Source organism: Pelophylax lessonae (genome assembly GCF_965119305.1).
Source record: "Pelophylax lessonae genome assembly, chromosome: 2".
NCBI classification, from domain to species: domain Eukaryota; kingdom Metazoa; phylum Chordata; class Amphibia; order Anura; family Ranidae; genus Pelophylax; species Pelophylax lessonae.
Window position 1 is genome coordinate 665427113 of NC_138769.1, and position 20693 is coordinate 665447805.

Consider the following 20693-nt stretch of genomic DNA (forward strand, 5'->3'; position numbering starts at 1 on the left):
ATATGTAGTCCTTAGTAACTGAAAGTAAACAGCAGAGCAAAGCATGCAGGGAATCCATGAAGCTGTGGACTAGGATGGCCAACACACAGGCAGAATGCACAACATGAAAGGTGATTTTTCAAGTAAGATTATATTTCTGATGTTATAAAATAAAAGTGTATCCTGTGACTATTAACCACTTCAGCTCCGGAAGATTTGGCTGCTCAAAGACCAGGCCCTATTTTGCAATTCGGCACTGTGTGACTTTAACGGACAATTGTGCGGTCGTTCGACGCTGTACCCAAATGAAATTGACGTCCTTTTTTCCCCACAAACAAAGCTTTTTTTTGGTGGTATTTGATTACCTGTGTGATTTTTATTTTTTGCAATATAAACAAAAAAAAAGAGCGACAATTTTGAAAAAATAACAATATTTTTCACATTTTTTATATGAAATTCTACAAAAAAAAAAAAAAAAAATGTAAAAATCAGAATCTTTTAACATTTTAGGCCAATTTGTTTTCTGCTACATATTTTTGGTAAAAAAAATTGCAATAAGCGTATTTTGATTGGTTTGCGCAAAAGTTATTGCAATTACTAACTACGGGAAAGATTTATGTCATTTTTATTGTTTTTTTTTTTAAACTAGTAATGGCAGAGATCTGCGATTTTTTTTTTGCGGGACTGCGACATTGGGGCGGACAGATTGGACCTTTGACTGACATTTTTGACACTTTTGGGGGTACCAGTGACATTAATACAGTAATCAGTGCTATAAATATGCACTGTTACTGTAAAAATGACACTGGCAGGGAAGGGGTTAACTTTATTGGTCATCAAGGGGCTAAGTGTGTCCCTAGGGGCATGATTCTAACTATTAGGGGGCGTGGCTAGTGAAGTTACCACAGAGACATGTGATCCTATATAGCAGGATCGCATAGCCTCTGTGCCTACTTCTGGGAGAATGACAGGCGGCTGGGTTTACATCAGTCGTCTGTCTTTCTCCCTCTCCTGCGGGAGATCGCGAGTGGCCGGTGGCTATCGGAGCCGCCGGTCACACGCGCTGGCTAGGCAGAGAACGAGCGGGGGCGGGAGCGTGCCACCCGCGGTGCGCGCTCGCCCCCTACAGGCTCTTTGGCAAGCGACGTAGTACCACGTCACTTTGACTGTAAGCGGCTGCGTGCCTCAGTAAATATACAGGAGGCGGTTGGCAAGTGGTTAATCTTCTGCAACAACCTGTTGTTGAGTGCAGAGATACTGTATGATTTAACTGTTTGAATTAGGGCGCTTTGTGATCAAAGTAAACTGTGTGTTGTTCTTTACATTGATTGAACCCTTCTGAGCAGCTTACAGCCCTAAAATAATAATGCCATTAAGCCAGAAATTTCCTAGAAATAGCAATGTCTGTTGCTTAGCAGTAGAACAGAAGGAAATCATGAATAGGTTCCTGGGAAGGCAGACTTTGGAGTGGATTTATAAAGGAATATAGACTTCTCACCTATCAAACTGGTTTAGCCTCACATCCTGTCTCCTGCTGACTAATCTGTTCCCAACGACTGTATGCACATATGCAGCCTCATGAAGGTGGATCTTTTTCGGTGGAGCCGCACATGTGCATACCTGTGTTTGTGCTGGGAGTGTGCTGCAGAGCACGCTCCCAGTACAGAGATCAAGCTGTCACCAATAGCTCTAGGTCTGGTGTTGATCACATGATTGCTGTAATTGTCTATGATTGGCTATCACAGTGATCAGAAACTGTACAGGCCACCCTTGTACTCTTTTTTTCCTCTTGAATGGAGAAAAAGATACATAAATTTTTTTTCTCCTTGCTAGAGGAGAAAAATGTAAACATAAAGAAAGATAAAATATCTATATCAGGGCTAGATCTAGGTCATGGTTAGGGTCAAAGGTCAGAGTCCGTGTGATTTTGGTAGGATAAAAACCAAAACAAAACACACACAATTGCTTTTGGGACCCACGATGGGTACAAACAACAAAACACTTGCTTTCAATGAGTCCTTGGAGAAACCTGTGTTGATCAGGTGCAGAAAAAAGTTTCCACAAAAGGTCTGAGCGAGCACAAACAGAACTCTGCAACAACACAAAAGTAAAACTATTTTGTTTAGTAGAGTAGGGGAAAGCTAGAACCCTTGTCAGATTTTTATTTCTGTGTGTGTGACTGTTTCAGATTTTGCATCACTATCTGGTGAAACTATTGTCAGCGAGACAAGAATTGAGGGTAAACCTCTCCAAACAGCCTTAGATAGCAGTAAAAGCCTCAATCTATCCAAAATTTGAAAAAAAAAAAATGGAGGTAAATCAATCCCAATCTGTAGTTTCATTGCAGTGTCAATGAAGGCAATATCCTTCCACAGTTGCTGCTCTTCCAGTGTGATCTTCAGGGCATTTCTATCAATTAGACAGCCAGTTTCCTCTGTGCATCTGGAATACTGACGGTTCTGCAGCACTCCTGGGTTTTGGAAAAAGCTACCATTTTTATTAGGCTTTCTCTACCCATATATGATACATTGAAAATGGGACCAGGTAGCAAGGTTCAATCTGAGTGAGTATAATAAAGGAATAGTATTATAATGGTTTTGCTTATAAGGAGGATTGGGAAGTTTGGGAAGAGCCCCCATTTTTATTAGGCTGGCTTTACCCATATAGGATACATTGAAATGGGACCATGTAGGAAGGGTGGATTTCAGTGAGCATAGTATGGAAGTAGTTTTACATTGATATCGTTTTTTTTTGGGTTCTTGGTTATAGACACCTAAATTTGAAATGTTGCACTACATGATAGGATAGTGTTTATACCATATAGATGTGGTGCTAGGGTTGCCACCTCATCCCTTTAAATCAGGACACACAATAATCACACAGGTTCTGTGACTGATTAAGGTGGTAATTAAACTTACTTGGTGCCTTAAGTGCATTATATCAGCCTCAGAACCTGTGTAATTAATACGTGTCCTGGTTTAAAGGGATGAGGTGGCAACCCTATGTGGTGCATATGGTTATGTAATGTGCTTTAGACTTATCTAATTTGATAGAATAACCAGAAATGTATTCAAAATTATAAAACAACGACAGTATATTGGGGAGGGATTACTAATGGCAGAAATATATAAAAGCAAGTTATCCTCAAAAGCGGTTGTCCATATAAGGTTATTACCCATGGATACACTACAGAAGTCGCAACAGGGGATCTAATGCAAGATTGAATAAAATAGGGGAGAGGGAGGAAAAAATGTCTAGGGCCTCAAGACATGGGTATAGGGGAGGAATATTAATTGTTCAATATTATTTAGCTGAGGGATTGTGGTAGACATTTTTTTTTTTGTTAATTCTTTATTTATCAAAAGACAAAAGTACAGAGAAGATATCACACATTCATATTTGCAGGTATTACAAGGGGTATGGCAAGAAAAGCTTACGGCACTGTAATAATCAAGACTGTGTCGCCTGGGATGCACATAGGATCAACATGGCAAAAAAAAAAAAGAAGATCAAGGCAAAAGGAACCAGTTAGTAAAAAAGAAGACAACATACATACCCCAGAAAACTGTAGGGGTCTCCATACCCTGCTTTGATTTTTGATTTATTTTTTAAGGTCTAGAACACAGAGAACAAAGGGGAAAGGGAAGTAGCATAAGAAAGGGGGAATTAGATGAAGGATGGAAAAAAGAAAAAGAAAAAAGAGGAAGGAAAGAGGGGGGGGGGGGTGGGAAGGCGGGAAAAGAAAAAGAAAAAGGAGGAGGGGGAGGAGAATGAAAGGGCAAGAGAAACACTCCCCCACCCACCAGCACTCCCCATGGATGCCAAGGTATAGGGCCAGAATTTGCGTACCATAGACGCATAATCCTCAGAGTACATAAATTCAAGCCAGTAAAAGTCTTTCTGAAGAAATTTTTAAGGCCCCTCTTAGTTGCAACCAAGTCTTCCAGCTCAATGACTTCATTATGAGGTAGATATTTTGAATAAAGAAGCAAATATGTCCAAAAGCTCCAGGAGAAAGAATATGGTTTAAAAGGGTCTACTCTACTTTATCAAATGCCTTTTCGGGCATCAAGGCTTAGAAGCATAGTAGGGGAGGATGGGGAGGGACATAATTTTGCTTGGATTGTAGCTTCAATGGCAGTGCATAAGTCATGTTGTGGATGAAATCCAGCTGATGGGAGGTCAGTAACGTTGGAATATAAGTTTGGATAATTTTAACTAGATTGTGTTACATAGTGAAGTGGGGTGGTATATTGAGGGATTTCCCTGTTTTAAGAATAAGGGTGGTATAAGCTTTGTAAAAATCAGGATGAAAATGGCATTGTAGAGTTGTGTTCTGTTATGTCTGGAGATACTTCCATGACTAAGAACTTGTCAAAATACAGTATGTCGGGTAAGTGTCTGGTACCAGGGTTTTATTATTTGTAGAATGGTTCAATGTCCATTGTTTCTTCTATTCAATTTAAAGGAAAGTTCTGAAGCCTTATAACTTGACCACAAACTTTCCTCCACCCTGTATGGTAAGGATGAGAATCCCTCTGTTTTTTCCCAGGAGGGTTGAGTGAGGTGGAGACCTTTAGGTGTTTTCTCATAAAATAGGCTCAGCAGCATGTGGAAGAGAAGCATTTTATCTATTAACCCCCTTTATATTAAATATTTCAAAATAATCTGAAAAATATGCTGATTTCAGAATTCTGACCAGTGTTTAGAATAGATCAATATAATGAATGACCATCAACTACATTCAATATATCACATGAATGACTATATGTACAAAAGACAGTTCACCTCCGCCTACTGTCATATAGAAGAGTTTAATAAATGGGACTGGGAGCACTGGGTGGGAAATAATTCAAATTGCTCTCTTTGACATTGTATGCTAAATGATGCCGACCTGATGTTTTTTGCTCCACTACTCCAGCTCACAATAGAATTTCAAGGTTGCATGGATGTAAAGTTCATTATTTGGAATCAGTGGCTAAATTAAACATTGATATGCACTCTTCTGAAACACGCCATTTGAATTGAAAGATGTGAGCTTTATAGTTGCAAGAAATTATTTAAACTTTTACAATTTTTAACAAGCTTCAACCAGAAATTTCCATACTGTATACCCAGGAAGATGTATGATGTCTGAGCTCTGACCAGCAGTAACCTAGAGCAAAGCAACATGGAGGAAGCAGTGCAAGAAAAAGTTACACAGTTAAGCCTCGTACACACGCTACGAATTTCCGCCGACCGGTCATCCATCTTTTGTCCAGATTGCGTGTCCGTTGTTTAGAATGTGCTCTAGACTGCACACAAATTTTCCCGTACTACAGAATTCTACTTCAGAAGTGATGTCATGTGTTGGATTGCTTTGTATGTGTTCTTTTGTCTCTGAGCATGCCTAGTCTTGCTCATAAGATTTTTCGCCATCAAAATCTGTACTAATGAGACGAAAAATCGGACTGTCAGAATAGAGGTACTCACCGAGGCCGAGATGCCGAGAGCGGTTCGCTGTTGCGACTAAGCGCACTCCGCCCCTCTGGAGGTGAGACAGAGGGTGGATGGCACAAAGGGGCACAAGCTACCAGCAGACAGGGTAGAGCTTGCGTGGAGGTCCTGTAGAACTGGAGCAGAGACTGATCAGGATCCAGCAGAAGAAGTAAGTAGAAAGTCTGTAACAGGCTGAGGGTCAAACACAGGTAAGCAGACAATCTGGGTCACAGGCTGAGGGTGAATGCACTGGAGACAGGAGGCAAGACTGGGTCACAAGCAGGAGGTCAAGGCACAGGAGACTGAAGGTGAATCCGGGTCGCAGGCAGAGGGTCAAACACAGGTAAGCAAGAGCAAAGTCCGTAAAGCAAGCCAAGGTCGGGTCCAGGAGAAGAGCAGAGTAGGTCAGGGTCAATCCGGGTCACATCAGGTAAATGATCAAACAGGAACTGAGGTACAGGAAGCTGAAAGACAAACCAGCATTTCCTCTGAGCACTTGCTCAGCTTTTATAGGCAACCAGGAAGTCATGTGGAAGTCATGTGGTGCTTGTCATGTGACGGCCAGTCTGCAGCTGAAGGTTTCTCTGACACGGACATTGTGTTGACGGAGGACAAAAATTTTATAGCCTGCACATCAGGATTTTGTCAGCCGAAAAGTCGGAGTCGGCTGTCGAAAGCACCATACTAACAAGCCGAAAATCGACAGATCGGTCACCGGACGAATTTCCCCCTCCACATTTCTTATCGTGTGTAGGGGCCTTTAGTCTGGTTGAAAGCAAGACACAAGTACATTCAGTTCAAGCCACAGAGAAAAAAAAAATAACAAAACACACACAAACACACGCAAAATGAAAACCTCCATATACAGTACACAATTCATTACCCACAGCTAATCTAGAAGATGGGACACCCCCCCCCCCCCATTAAAGGATGATTCTATTTGCTCCAGCATTCATGATTGCCCAAGAGGTACCTGGATATTGCCTGGATCAACTTTACCTATAAATATTAATATCCAGTTATATTTTGTGTATTTAGGAAAGAATCCAGGCTGATAAAACGATAAAAAAAAAAAAAACACCTGCAAGATAAAGGCATAATGTGCTAGTATGCATAGCATTCTAGCACATTATGAAATACTCACCTTAGAACGAAGCCCTCTCAGTGGTGCCCAGCCACCACTGAGAGGGCTGACATCTTTTCTTTCTTTTGGGATCACAGGCTCCCACACTGTGAGTGGCCAGAGCCGCGTTGACATCACTCCTGCGCATGCGCATGGGAGCCCTCGGTTCCGGCAAGAAGCATTAAAGTTCCAGCACCTTTAGAGCGCATGCACCGCTGACAGCAGTGGCAGGGTGAATATCCCCTAAACTGTGCAGGTTTAGGAGATATTCATTTTACCTACAGGTAAGCCTTCTCATAGGCTTACCTATAGGTAAAAATAGGAAAGCAGGGTATACAACTGCTTTCAACAATCTATTGAGCTGGACAGAAGCACCTCTGGAGGGAATCTATTTCACATTTTTACAGTTCTTTCTGTGAAGAAATCTTTTCGTATTTGCAGATTAAATCTCTTTTCCTCTAGACGTAAAGAGTGCCCCCTTGTCCTTTGTGATGACCTTTAAATGAATAACTCAACACCAAGTTCACTATATGGACCCCTTATATATTTATACATGTTGATCTTATCCCCCTATATTTTTTTTCCTTGCAAGGTAAAGTCACAATGTGCTAGTATGCATCATATACTAGCACATTATGTGAAACTTACCTTAAAACTAAGCTGTTCAGGTGGCCGGTCCTTCAGAGCGCATGCGCCAGTGATGTCACTTGCTGCATGTAACGTAAATATCTCCTAAACGGTGCACGTTTAGGAGATATTTATACTACCTATAGGTAAGCCTTATTATAGGCTTCCCAATAGGTAAAAGTCAGTAATCTCCTTTTCTCAAGAGAGAATTAATTCAGTTCCTCTAATCTTTCCTCATAGCTGAGTTCCTCCATGCCTCTTATCAGTTTGGTTGCCTTTCGCTGCACTTTCTCTGGTTCCCCGATATCCCTTTGGTGAACTGGTGTCCAAAACTGAACTGCATATTCCAGTACAGGGAAAAAAAATCTCTCTCTCTCTCTGCAGTCCATGCCTCTCCTAATACAAGAAAAGACTTTGCTCACTTTGGAAATCGCAGCTTGGCATTGCATGCTATTATTAAGCTTATGATCTACCGGAAAATACAGATCCTTCTTCTCCATTGATTGCCTCAGTTATACTCCCCCTAGTAGGTATGATGCATGCTTTCTTTTAGCCCCCAAGTGCATAACTTTACATTTAAATATATTTATACATTATATCATATATATTTATACATAAGAAGAAATCAGATTTGTTTGGCAACTTCTTTCACCCATGCTGTCTGTGGCTTAAAATATTTTTTTTAGTCTACTAGGGGCGCATGATGTAGCTCCTAACTGTCCTTCTTTTGGTTGGTTGTTCAATATTTGCCCCTATTTCATCCACAAGTATAGATTAATATAGGGGAGGATCTGGATCCCTTGGCCTAGGGGGCAAATACAGCCAAGTGGGCCTATCATGGTAGGTACAGATATAAATCTTCCAGCATTAGCTTCCTTGGTGGCTTTTGGCACGACATCTTATAACCACAAAGGAAGTTATCCTGGAAAACCTCTGTCGGCCAGATGCTGTTATCAAAGGTATGAATGGGGAACAGGTAGCTACATACAGTATATAATGCCCAACATGTATCACTGACTGCAGGTTAGGGATTGACCGATTATTGGCAAAGCCCATTATCAGAGGGCCGATGTTCACTTTTTCCGATATATCAGTACTGGCTCTGGAACTTGCCAATATTACCGATATTGTCGTGACGTCATTGCGTATGTTGCACCACGTGCCTCTGCGCACTGGGCCTAACCTTCTGCCTTCTTAGGCTGCCTCCCTTGCCTTGGACAGCCTTGTCTGGAGTCAGGACTAGTCTTTCGGGAGTGTAACACAGCCATACACCCACCCACAGCAGCCCGGTGCCAGCCAGCCACCCACACCCACACCCACAGGCCCTATACCAGCCAGCCACCCACAGGCCCTGTACCAGCCAGCCAGTCACAGGCACTGTACCAGCCAGCCACCCACAGGCCCTGTACCAGCCAGCCACCCACAGGACCTGTACCAGCCAGCCAGTCACAGGCACTGTACCAGCCACCCACCCACAGGCCCTGTACCAGCCAGCCACCCACAGGCCCTGTACCAGCCACCCACAGCCCTTGTGCCAGCCACCCACCTACCACAGGGTACCAGCCAGCCACCCACCCACCACAGGGTGTCAGACAGCCAGCCAGCCACCCACCACCACAGGGTGCCAGACAGCCAGCCACTCACTGCCACAGTGTGCCAGCCAGCCTGCCACCCACCCACCACAGGGTGCCTGCCAGCCAGCCACCCACCACAGGGTGCCAGCCAGCCACCCACCCACCACCACAGGGTGCCAGCCAGCCACCCACCACAGGGTGCCAGATAGCCAGCCACCCATCACCACAGGGTGCCAGCCAGCCACCCACCCACCCACCACAGGGTCCCACACAGCTAGCCACCCACCACAGGGTCCCAGACAGCTAGCCACCCACCACAGGGTGCCAGCAAGCCAGCCACCCACCACAGGGTGCCAGCAAGCCAGCCACCAACCACAGGTTGCCAGACAGCTAGCCACCCACCACCACAGGGTGTCAGCCAGCCAGCCAGTTTTTTTTTTTTTAACCCTATATTAAATTTCAGTAGTGTCTTTCAAATTTCAATGGCGATGGTTGCAGATAGAAAAAGTAAAAGTTTGATCTGGGACTATTTCTCGTCTCCATCTCCAGGAAAAGCAGCAGTGTGCAACATGTGCACACACAATGTAAGTATGGGTTCAGCAATTGCAAAAACCAAAAATATGTCAAATCTTTGGGCCCATCTAAGAGCTCAGTCATCATGTTAAATTATATCATGCAGCACAAATAAAAAATAACACAATGAATCACAAGGTGAAATACTAGTATCCCAGGCAACAATAACAGATAGGTTTCAGAAAAAAAAAACAGGTGGCTAAATTCGGATGGAAGATCCCAAATGCTGGACACAGTAATCACAGAGATACATTTACAATGGTGTCTGACTCTGGATTTAAGCGGTTGATGTCCATAGTTGAGCCAAGGTACACACTGAAGAGTGACAAGTAATATCGAACCAAAATGCTGGGAAAGATTTACCAAAAGGTCGTTGAGAAAGTAAAGGCTATGCTGAAACCAGAGAATGCTGGCAACTCACTCTCATTCCCGACTGACTGCTGGTCAGGACAAACAGAGTCCCTAATGAGTCTTACATGCCACTTCATTGACAGTGGATGGACAAGAAGGCATTTGGTATTGAATACAAAAGTGATACAAGGATCCCACACTGGGGAGTACATTAGAGAAAGGTTTCTAGGCATGCTTGAAGACTGGGGAATAACCAAAGACCGAGTGATGCTTGTGCTTTAAGACAGCGGAGTGAACATGGTGAAAGGAATGAGGCTTGCTGAAGTGTCAGACCTCAGTTGCATGGCATACACCCTCCAACTTGTCGTAAATGATGGTCTATCAAACCAGAGAGCTTTGCTTGATATAATTGGCATGCTGAAGAGGAGGCAGGCCATTTCCACCATTCAATCCTTGCCAAGCAGCGTCTGAGGTGCATTCAGGAAGACCTTGGCCTACCCAAAAACAACTTGATTAGCACTGTTCCAACATGATGGAACTCAATACTTCACATGCTGCAAAGAATGCTGGAGCAGAAGCGAGCTCTTACCATCTATTCAGGTGAATATGGAGGATATTCTTGTCCTACTGCAGATCAGTGGGACATTGTAGCCAATGTCATTGAGACCCTCCTCCCCATAGAGGAAGTGACACTAGAGGTGAGTCATTACGACTCATCTGTGTCATCTGTCATCCCATGTGTAAGAGTGCTGAAGATGCTTCTTCAAAAGAATGAAGGACCCAACACATGTGGCACTAAAACATGTAGGCAGGCCATGAGGGACAGCCTCGCCAAACGTTTTGAGAAGCATGAAGAGAATAAAAATGTTGTGCTTGCATGTCTTTTGGATCCTCGATACAAGAATCATGCTTTCTCTTCTGATGATGTATTGGCCAAGACAAAACAATGGCTGACAGAAGATATTCAACAGGAGGTGCAGGAGGTTCCTGCCGAAAAGACGAGTCAGGAAGAGCAGGTTTCTAATCTGGAAGAGCAGGATGCTGCAAAAAGAGAAAAATGTCCAAAAAGACAACAGACAGAAGAGAAACTTCATCGTGGTCAAATAGATGTCATGTTCAGTGTTTTATTGGGGCCTCATGCAGAGGATTCTTCTGAATCTGCAATAATGACCATGGATGATGAACTTCATCTATATTTGAAGGAACCAGTAATTGACAGAAGAAGTGGTGATCCTCTTCCGTGGTGGAAAGAAAATGAGGCACGCTACAAAAGACTTGCTTCTCATGCTAGAAGATACCTTTCTGCTCATCCTTCCTCAGTACCAAGTGAGCGTGTTTTTAGTGAAGTGGCAGCAATATATGAAAAAAACAGAAGCCGTTTAACTGGTAAACATGCTGAAATGTTATGCTTTCTGCACTATAATATTGTTCTACTTAACTGGGAGTATTGAAAGTGAGTAGTACTAGTGTCCAGTCCACTGTCTTTTGCACTGCAACTACTAGATTTAATCATTGCAGACAGTGAGCGCACTACTGCAGCAGTTTATGTAAATTTTGTTTTGGGAAGCCTTTAGTTATTATTTTCCCAGCACTTTATTTTTCACAGTTGTCTACAGTTGTCTACTCTAGGACTCGTTCGTTCACATGATGTGAAACTGATGTACCTGCAAGTGAAAGCTGTGTGGTTTTCCTATCAGTTTTCAAGCAGGTAAGGTGTGAAGAACGAGCCTTTCATGTTAAAAATGTTAATAAACAAACATTTCCATGTTCAGTACCATATTTGTGTCAAAAATTGTCTTTATTCTTCAAAACTTTAAATGTAAAAAATATCAGCCCATATCGGCCGATACCGATACTTTGTGACCAAAATATCGGTATCGGTATTGGCCCTGAAAAAACCATATCGGTCTATCCATACTGCAGGTCCTGCTCTGATCAATGTTTGAACACTGAAGTTTCTCCACTCATGGTCATCAACCCAATCTATTTTTTATAGATTGTCATTTTTTATAGATTGATAGATTTAGGGATGGCCCAGGGGGCAAATGGTCCCCTGTAGGTCATCCCAGTCCTCCAATGGATCAGTGTAAATAAAATATTTAATTACAAAGTAATGTATATTTCTGTTAAAGTACAGTATCTCACAAAAGTGAGCACATCCCTTTACATTTTTGTAAATATTTTATTATATCTTTTGTCAGGATTGTTGGGGGGACTAAAATGGAGTCATATAAAGCCCATACATATTATTTTATACATATAGTAATTCTGGGCAGCCTAGCAGCCATTTTGTCATGGGGTGATTGAAAGTACATTTTTTTTAAGCAAGATGTCTTTACAGACAATCTTGAAGTCTCATCAAAAGATTTTTTTTTCTTTAAGCCGTAAATAATGGGACCCTTCTGAAATCTAACCAGATGGAGTCCAGTCAGAATGACGCCAGATACTAATAGGGTGATATTTGAAGCCTTATCTGTGTTTCACAATGGACAATGTTCAGTATATTTTTTTTAAGGGCTCGTTTAAAATATGCTTAAGGAAACCTTATTATTAATTATAGTGATTGTTTAACAACAATATTATTACATTACGTGTGACATATATATATATATATTTCTAGGAATGCTTTGTATACTATTGTTCTATTTTTGTGTGTAAAAAGCAAAGTGCTAATTCCACTTAAGTTGCTTTACTTACTCACTTATAGAGAATGTGTTTATATAAGGATTATTTTACGTCTTGTCTTGGTCATATACATCCTACACACCAGACAGGATAGTGGCATGATGGTATCCCACACAAGATTTAGATTTCTTTTCTAGCCTTAGGTCAAAAGGTTATCTTTGGAAAAATAATGAAATTAAATTCAATGTCCCAAATTCGATCGTAATCCAACAGTGCCCCCTGATGATTGTTTAAAGTTGTGTCCGAGTTATAGAAACTTAGCAAATAAGCCCCTTTTTGAGGTATTTGTCATATGGAAACCAAGATACCCGCCTACATTTCCTATAGGATAAACGTTTCATGTAAGTTAGAGACTTGGGGGGGGGGGGGGGGGATTGAATAGATCAAGAAAGGGTGGAGATGCTTTGAAGGAGGTTCTGGGACACTGATGGGTGACTTTTGATGCTGAAGCTACACCAGCGTGACATCCCAGGCAACAGAAATAGAATTTTATATGGTAAAGTATACATTTCAATTTTTCCTACAGGCAATAATTTGCCTTATACACCTGACTGAAACCATTCTCATACTTAAACTTGTAGCATCAAGATTTGAATTTAGACCTTTCTAACTGCAGTATGATTGGTTTAATTTTTCTTATCTTGGAATTTTAAGCTAATTTTGGCTTTAGTAAATGGTTCAGTTATGATGTATTCTTAAAAATAGATTAACTTAATAGAAGTTTATTTTACCAGAACTATCTGGACTTTTAACAAGTCTTGATGCATGGTGTAACAATTTTTTGCATTTGTGAAATTGTGAACATCTGTTGGCTGAGAGAAGTCATGTGTCAAATCTGTTAGATTGGTTGCCATCTTTTGTGTACTCTTGGTAGGCTATTAATCATATTCTAGAAGTCATTGGTTTTGGTTACCTTGATATTCTGCAATAATATTCTTTGATTACATTTCTCACATTATCTGTGTGATACATCTTATTGTATTTTGTTCCACATTTTGTGTTTATCACCAATTATATTTTTGACATTTTATTATGCACTGAAGTATTTAATAAATATATACAGTGGAACCTTGGTTTACGAGTATAATTCGTTCCAGCAGCTTGCTTGTAATCCAAAACACTCGTATATCAAAGCAAGTTTTCCCATAAGAAAGCATTGAAACTCAGATGATTCGTTCCACAAGCATTTATAGTAATATAAAGATATGCTGTTATATATAAAGTAGTACATTACTGTACAGTATAAGTATGCCATCTCCTTTGTTAAACATTATGTGTCCCTGTATTCGTGCTGTACTACATAACAGATGCCGATTATACTGTATAGTGCTTGTCTGGCTGTTCACTCACTTCACTGCAGCCCTCTGCTTCCTCCTCCCCTCCTCCTCAGATGGCGTCAGAAGGAGTGATCGGCCCCTCCCGCCAGGTAGAGCACAGAGCCGAGGTGAGAGAGACAGAGAAACGAGGAGACACATACATACAGTAAGTGCAGGAACACTCTAAAACAATATAAATCGGCATGTTTATACACTGTACAAGCGCTGGGACACATAATGGTATGTGAGAGAGTGCATTTACAGAGGGGATGGCATGCTTTTAGAGTATAAAACTGCTCGTATATCAAGACAGTGCTCGTATACCAAGACAGTTTTTTGAAAAAAATGTTGCTCGTCTTTCAAAACGCTCGTAAACAGAGGTACTCGTAAACCAAGGTTCCACTGTATATTTTTGCACAAAATTGTATTCTTCTTATCTTCAGGTTAGTGCCACTTCAAACGATCTTGTATTTTTGTTGATTTATGGAAATAAGTTAAGAATCTCCTTACTTACAGATCTTTGCTTATTTGCATAAATAGACACTGTTCACTGTTTATCAGAGCAGTATAAACATGCTGACACTTTTCATGTGACAACACTGAAGAATTGACACTTTGCTACAATGTAAATTAGTGAGTGTACAGCTTATATAACAGTGTAAACTTGCTGTCCCCTCAAAATAACTCAACACACAACCATTAATGTCTAAACCACTGGCAACAAAAGTGAGTACACCCCTAAGTGAAAATGTCCAAATTGGGCTCAATTAGCCATCTTCACTTCCCGGTGTAATGTGACTCGTTCGTGTTACAAGGTCTCAGGTGTGAATGGGGAGCAGGTGCTTTAAAGTTGGTGTTATTGCTCTCACTTATACTGGCCACTGGAAGTTCAACATGGCACCTCATGGCAAAGAACTCTCTGTGGATCTGAAAAAAGAATTGTTGCTCTACAAAAAGATGTCCTAAGCTATAAGAATATTGCCAAGACCCTGAAACTGAGCTGCAGCATGGTGGCCAAGACCATACAGTGGTTGAACAGGACAGGTTCCACTAAGAACAGGCCTCACCATGGTCGACCAAAGAGGTTGAGTGCACGTGCTCAGCATCATATCCAGAGGTTGTCTTTGGGAAATAGATGCATGAGTGCTGCCAGCATTGCTGCAGATGTTGAAGGGTTGGGGGGTCAACCTGTCAGTGCTCAGACCATACGCCACACACTGCATCAAATTGGTCTACATGGCTGTTGTCCCAGAAGGAAGCCTCTCCTAAAGATGATGCACAAGAAAGCCCGCAAACAGTTTGCTGAAGACAAGCAGACTAAGGACATGGATTACTGGAACCATGTCCTGTGGTCTGATGAGACCAAGATAAACTTATTTGGTTCAGATGGTTTCAAGCCTGTGTGGCAGCAACCAGGCGAGGAGTACAAAGACAAGTGTGTCTTGCCTACAGTCAAGCATGGTGGTGAGAGTGTCATGGTCTGGGGCTGCATGAGTGCTGCGGGCACTGGGGGAGCTACAGTTCATTGAGGGAACCATGAATGCCAACATGTACTGTGGCATACTGAAGCAGAGCATGATCCCCTCTCTTCGGAAACTGGGCCACATGGCAGTATTCCAACATGATATTGACCCCAAACACACATCCAAGACGACCACTGCCTTGCTAAAGAAGTTGAGGATAAAGGTGATGGACTGGCCAAGCATGTCTCCAGACCTAAACCCTATTGAGCATGTGTGGGGCATCCTCAAATGGAAGGTGGAGGAGCGCAAGATCTCTAACATCCACCAGCTCTGTGATGTCATCATGGAGGAGTGGAAGAGGACTCCAGTGGCAACCTGTGAAGTTCTGGTAAACTCCATGCCCAAGAGGGTTAAGGTAGTGCTGGAAAATAATGGTAGCCACACTAAATATTGACACTTTGGGCCCAAATTGGACATTTTAATTTAGGAGTGTACTCACTTTTGTTGCCAGCGGTTTAGACACTAATGGCTGTGTGTTGAGTTATTTTGAGGGGACAGCAAATTGACACTGTTATACAAGCTGTACACTCACTACTTTACATTGTAGCAAAGTGTCATTTCTTCAGTTTTGTCACATGAAAAGATATAATAAAATATTTACAAAAATTGTAATGGGTGTACTCACTTTTGTGAGATACTGTATATTTCAATCTCAAACTTTTTTTTTAAGGCTGTACTGTAGAAGTGGATGGTTAAAACTCTTTTCAGGTTTTTATAGTCATCATCCTTCACTTCCTGTCTTGTAGACACTACAAGGAGTGTGAGAGAAATCCCCTCTTTTACAATTATCAACCTATCAAATGTACAGGCATATCCTGTGCCGTTTAATAAACTATAAATACGTTTTCTGCAGTTTGCTTGTGTGTTGAATCCTTCATATTCCTGGTACAAACAAAAAATATACTATGGTTACTGAAATCTATGAAATCTATGTATATGCTGTTAACCAAGTACTACCATAATGAAAGTTTAAAAATACAAACTATCAAACAGTTTTTAGGACTAACAAAAAAAAGCTAAATTAGAGTCATATACATTTTCTTTTTCTTTTTTTTGGTCCTATGAAATATTTAATATTTTGTTCTGGAATCCGTTATCATGTGTGAGGGATTAGCTCGGTGGTAGGCGTGGATGACCCCTTGGGGGGTGCGTTTTCCCAGAGAGGTAGCCGACAAGTGCTTGCAAACAAACAGTGTGGTTTATTAAATGGTGTTTTCTTCACCAGGCTGTATGCAGCAAAACATCCAAAATAAAATAAAACAGAAAATAAATCCTTGCCTCTGTGGGCGGCTACCTTCTCACAACTGGAACCTGCCTAAGTGTCTGTCTCCAACCTACCGTCGGGCAGACTTCCTTGTCCTACAGTGGACACTCAATATACAGGGCAACACAGTCCTTTTGTTTCTTTCACATCAACAGTTCGTCTTCTCACCTTTGAGACGTATTCACCCTTGGTTACCGTCCCGGGCACACATCACTCCGGGGGGTCTTCTCCCAGGCCCACACATCCTGTCGGGAGGCACACGCTGACTGTCCTCCTGCTCCCAGCCCACATGGCTTCAGGACACAGCTTCTGGAGGCAGCCAACAACAGGAATTTCTCTGAACAAATTATAGAGCCTTAACTCCCTCATTCTGAACAGGTGAAGGCCTTTCAACTTCCTGCTGGCTAGCTCTGTAGCCAACACCCTAAATTAATTAATGGACTTCTCAATCAGGTGGAAATGTATCTCCTTCCTGTGACTACATTCCCAGATTTAGCTGACTTCCTGTCACATACCCCCCCCTCTTGTTTCAACCCTAGGGTTGGGACACATATTTCCAGGCACGCATGTGTCAGGCACTGCTGACTCACTGATAAGCCTCCTATTATCCTCAAGCTTCCGGATGAAACTGTTTTGTCATCTTCATTGACGGATTTCTCATAAATGCCACACAGTTTGTCTCTCATCTCATATACACATTCTTCAACTGCATTTTTGGCATCATTTCGCTCCTTCTCGTTTCTGTCATCTTCATTGACAGCTTTCTCATAAATGTCAGACAGCTTGTCCCTCATAACCGTCTGTCCAATCCACCATGGAGGACCGTGATCCATAGGCAACTCAATTGGGCTAGTCTTAATGTCTTCAACATTCTTAAGACGCCTCTCTCTGCAATCCATAAATGTTTTCCACAAAACTTTGAGAACCTTTGCTTCACTAAGCTTTGTTCCAAGTAGGGACTCTTGACATCCCTCTGTGACTTGAGTTGCCTCTCCATACATCTGTACACAATCATTGACTTTTTGTTGTAAAAGGGAATGATCTTCCTTCTTGAGCTTTGCTTGCTCTAAGATGCTGTGCAGAGGATTTTCCAATTGAGACAACAGGCTGTCACACATTTCTTCAAAGTGACCCCTGTTCCTTTTCCCAGAGATATCAATATCATTCACCAAACATTTCATATTCATAGGCAGATCTGAAGCATTTGCACTCATCAACTTCTTAAACTTTTCGCCCTCCTGAGCGAGTCGCAGTAAAGGCCTACTATTTGATTTGATATTCAGTTTATATTTCTTGCCAAACTCTTCACAGAAGAAGCCAACCAGAACATCATCAACTTTCCTTCCACCAACATAGGGGTCAAAGGCAACAACACAGTTGAACCCAGCGATCTGGGTGGTATCCATTATAGACCTCCTCTCTGCATCAGTGAAGAAGCATGGAACTGCAACACATTCTTTTACAGGTTTCTTCAATGCACTTTCTGCTGAACTATTTGACCGCTCAAGGTCACCTAGTTCTTTTTCTCTATCTGAATTCCACATGGAATGCATCTCAAGATCACGATCAAACTTCTGCCACCCGTCTTTCACCAGTTCCATTTTGGAAACACTCCCTGAAAGGCACTTATTCATTTGCTTCACGTTTTCACCAACAGCCTTAGTTTTCTCCACTAGGTTTTCAGCCTGAACTGAGAAATCACCACATTTCTTACTCAGCTCCTTTGTTTGCTGAAGTTCTAATGATACATTTTCCAATGCTTGAAGTTTTTGAAGGAACGGTTTATTCCAAAGGGGTGATTCAAGCCACATGTCGTCACATTTCTGAGGCTCACTCAGGACAGACCCCAAAACACTGATCCTTTTAAAAACTGCATCAGGCACACTATCCCCTCTTTGGGACAGATCCTCTGTTGCCTGGAATTCCTCTTCCAGTTCCTGCAACGGAATCTTCATCTCTTCTAGTTGCTGTTCTAAGGCTCGCTTAGACTTTTCTAGCTCCTGAACGCTTTTCACAACATCATCCTTGGAGCTGACCAATTCTTCCATTTCTGTACGCAGCTGTTTAACACTTTCTAGTTCAGCCTTACACTCTAGAGCTTCCTCCAAAGAGCGAGCCAAGAACAGGGCTTTGCTCTCGTTATCACGCACCTCCGTTTCTGCACGTGCGCGTTCTTCTGCATATTTTGCAGACACAGTCTTCTCTTCACCAAGCATCTGAACAAACTTCTTTTTCACATCTTCAACACACTGTAATGAACCAACGCTTTCTTCCATGCGTTTTTTCATATCCGCTATCTGAGCTTGCAATGTTGCGACTTGCTCTGATAGGTTTTTCTTTGCTTCCGCCTCCTCTTTTAATTGTTCCAGGAAGCCATTTTTCTCATCTTCCATTTGTTTGAGCTTTGTGCTAAAACTCAGCCTTTGACACCTCTCTTCCTGTAAGAGTTCCTGCGTGTCTTGCAGCTGCGATTCCAAGATAGAAAAATCTTCCGCAATTTCTCTAGATTTTCTGTCTGCTTGAGAAAGCTGATTTGTAACATTGTCCAACTCAACCTGCAGTCGGTTTGCCTTCTCTGACAGCTTAGCACACAATCGGTCACCTTCTGACACCTTGACTTGCGATTCCAGAAGCTGTGCCTCTACTTTTTCCCTCTTATGTTCACAATCTCCTTTTCCCTGCATAAGAGCCTTCACCTCATTGGCTAGTTTCTGGGAATGAGATTGTAATTCTGCCACACAGGCTTCTTTCTCCTTTAACTGCTGCTGGAAACGTTGGGCTTCACCTTTCCAACTTTCACAGTCTGCACGTAACTCATCTACCACATTGCTCAAAGTGGTGAGCTCATACACAGTACTCAGTAATTTAGCCTCTCTTTCACTTTTCTCGTTGTCGCTGAGAGACAATGTCGTTTTCAGAGCGACATTCTGTTCCTGCGACTCCTGCAGGTCTATTTTTGTAACTTCCAAACACTGAAGACTTTTTTTCAGCTGATTACGCAACTCCAACATATCAACCATACTTTGCTTCTGCAAAGTCTGAATTTCACTTTCCTTTTCCATGAGGATGGTATCTTTCTCCATTATAGTCTCTCTGCGTTTTTGCAACTCGACCAAAAGAAGAGCAGTGGATTCTTCCCACTGTAACACATGAGACTTGAGTAGTTCATTCATTTCCTGCAAGTTTCTATGCTCCATTTTAAGCAATTCCAAGGCTTGTTCCTTTTCTTCCATTTTCCGTTGCAAGGCATCCAACTTAGCCCTGCACACATACTCGGTTTCCTCCATACCGATGGCCTCCATTGGCTGCTGGCGTCTCTGTTTCCAGCCTGCCATGCTCTCTTGATGAGCCTTTTGTTGAGCTGCAAAGCTCTGCTGAAAATCCGCATTTGCCTGCTGTTGAGCTGCATTTGCTTGCTGTTGAGCTGCATTTGATATAATCAGATGTTTCAACATCTCCTCCATTTTGAGTTTACTTTTCATCTGAGCACACTGCGTCTCCATAGCAGTTTCATCAGTGTTGCTAGGGACAACAACCTTCCTCTTTAGTAGACTCTCTTTAGGCATGGATGGGGCTGGTTCAGACGGCAACATCCCCTCCATCCATAGAATCCGGTCTCTCATTTCATCTATCTTTGCATTTTTCAGGCGTTTGGACCGCCCCATCTTCAATAACTCCACAAACAAATTTTTCACAGTCCAGCAAAAATTTTTCAGACCACTGTCTCTTTAACACATGTAGTTTTTCTCTCTCTCTTGCAAGATCTCTTTTCCTGCACACACAGTTTGTGCAGTCACTTGCACCAGACACAACAAAGTTCATCAAATAATTTTGAGACCGCTGTCTCTTTAAAACACTTTTTTTTTTCTGTCAGGATCTTCTCTCCTGCACACATAGATTGTGCAATCTCATGCACCAGATAAAGTTCATCAAACATATGCACTCCATTGCAGGGATCTCTGCTTATGCCCCCTGCATACCTCCACCATATGTGAGGGATTAGCTCGGTGGTAGGCGTGGATGACCCCTTGGGGGGTGCGTTTTCCCAGAGAGGTAGCCGACAAGTGCTTGCAAACAAACAGTGTGGTTTATTAAATGGTGTTTTCTTCACCAGGCTGTATGCAGCAAAACATCCAAAATAAAATAAAACAGAAAATAAATCCTTGCCTCTGTGGGCGGCTACCTTCTCACAACTGGAAC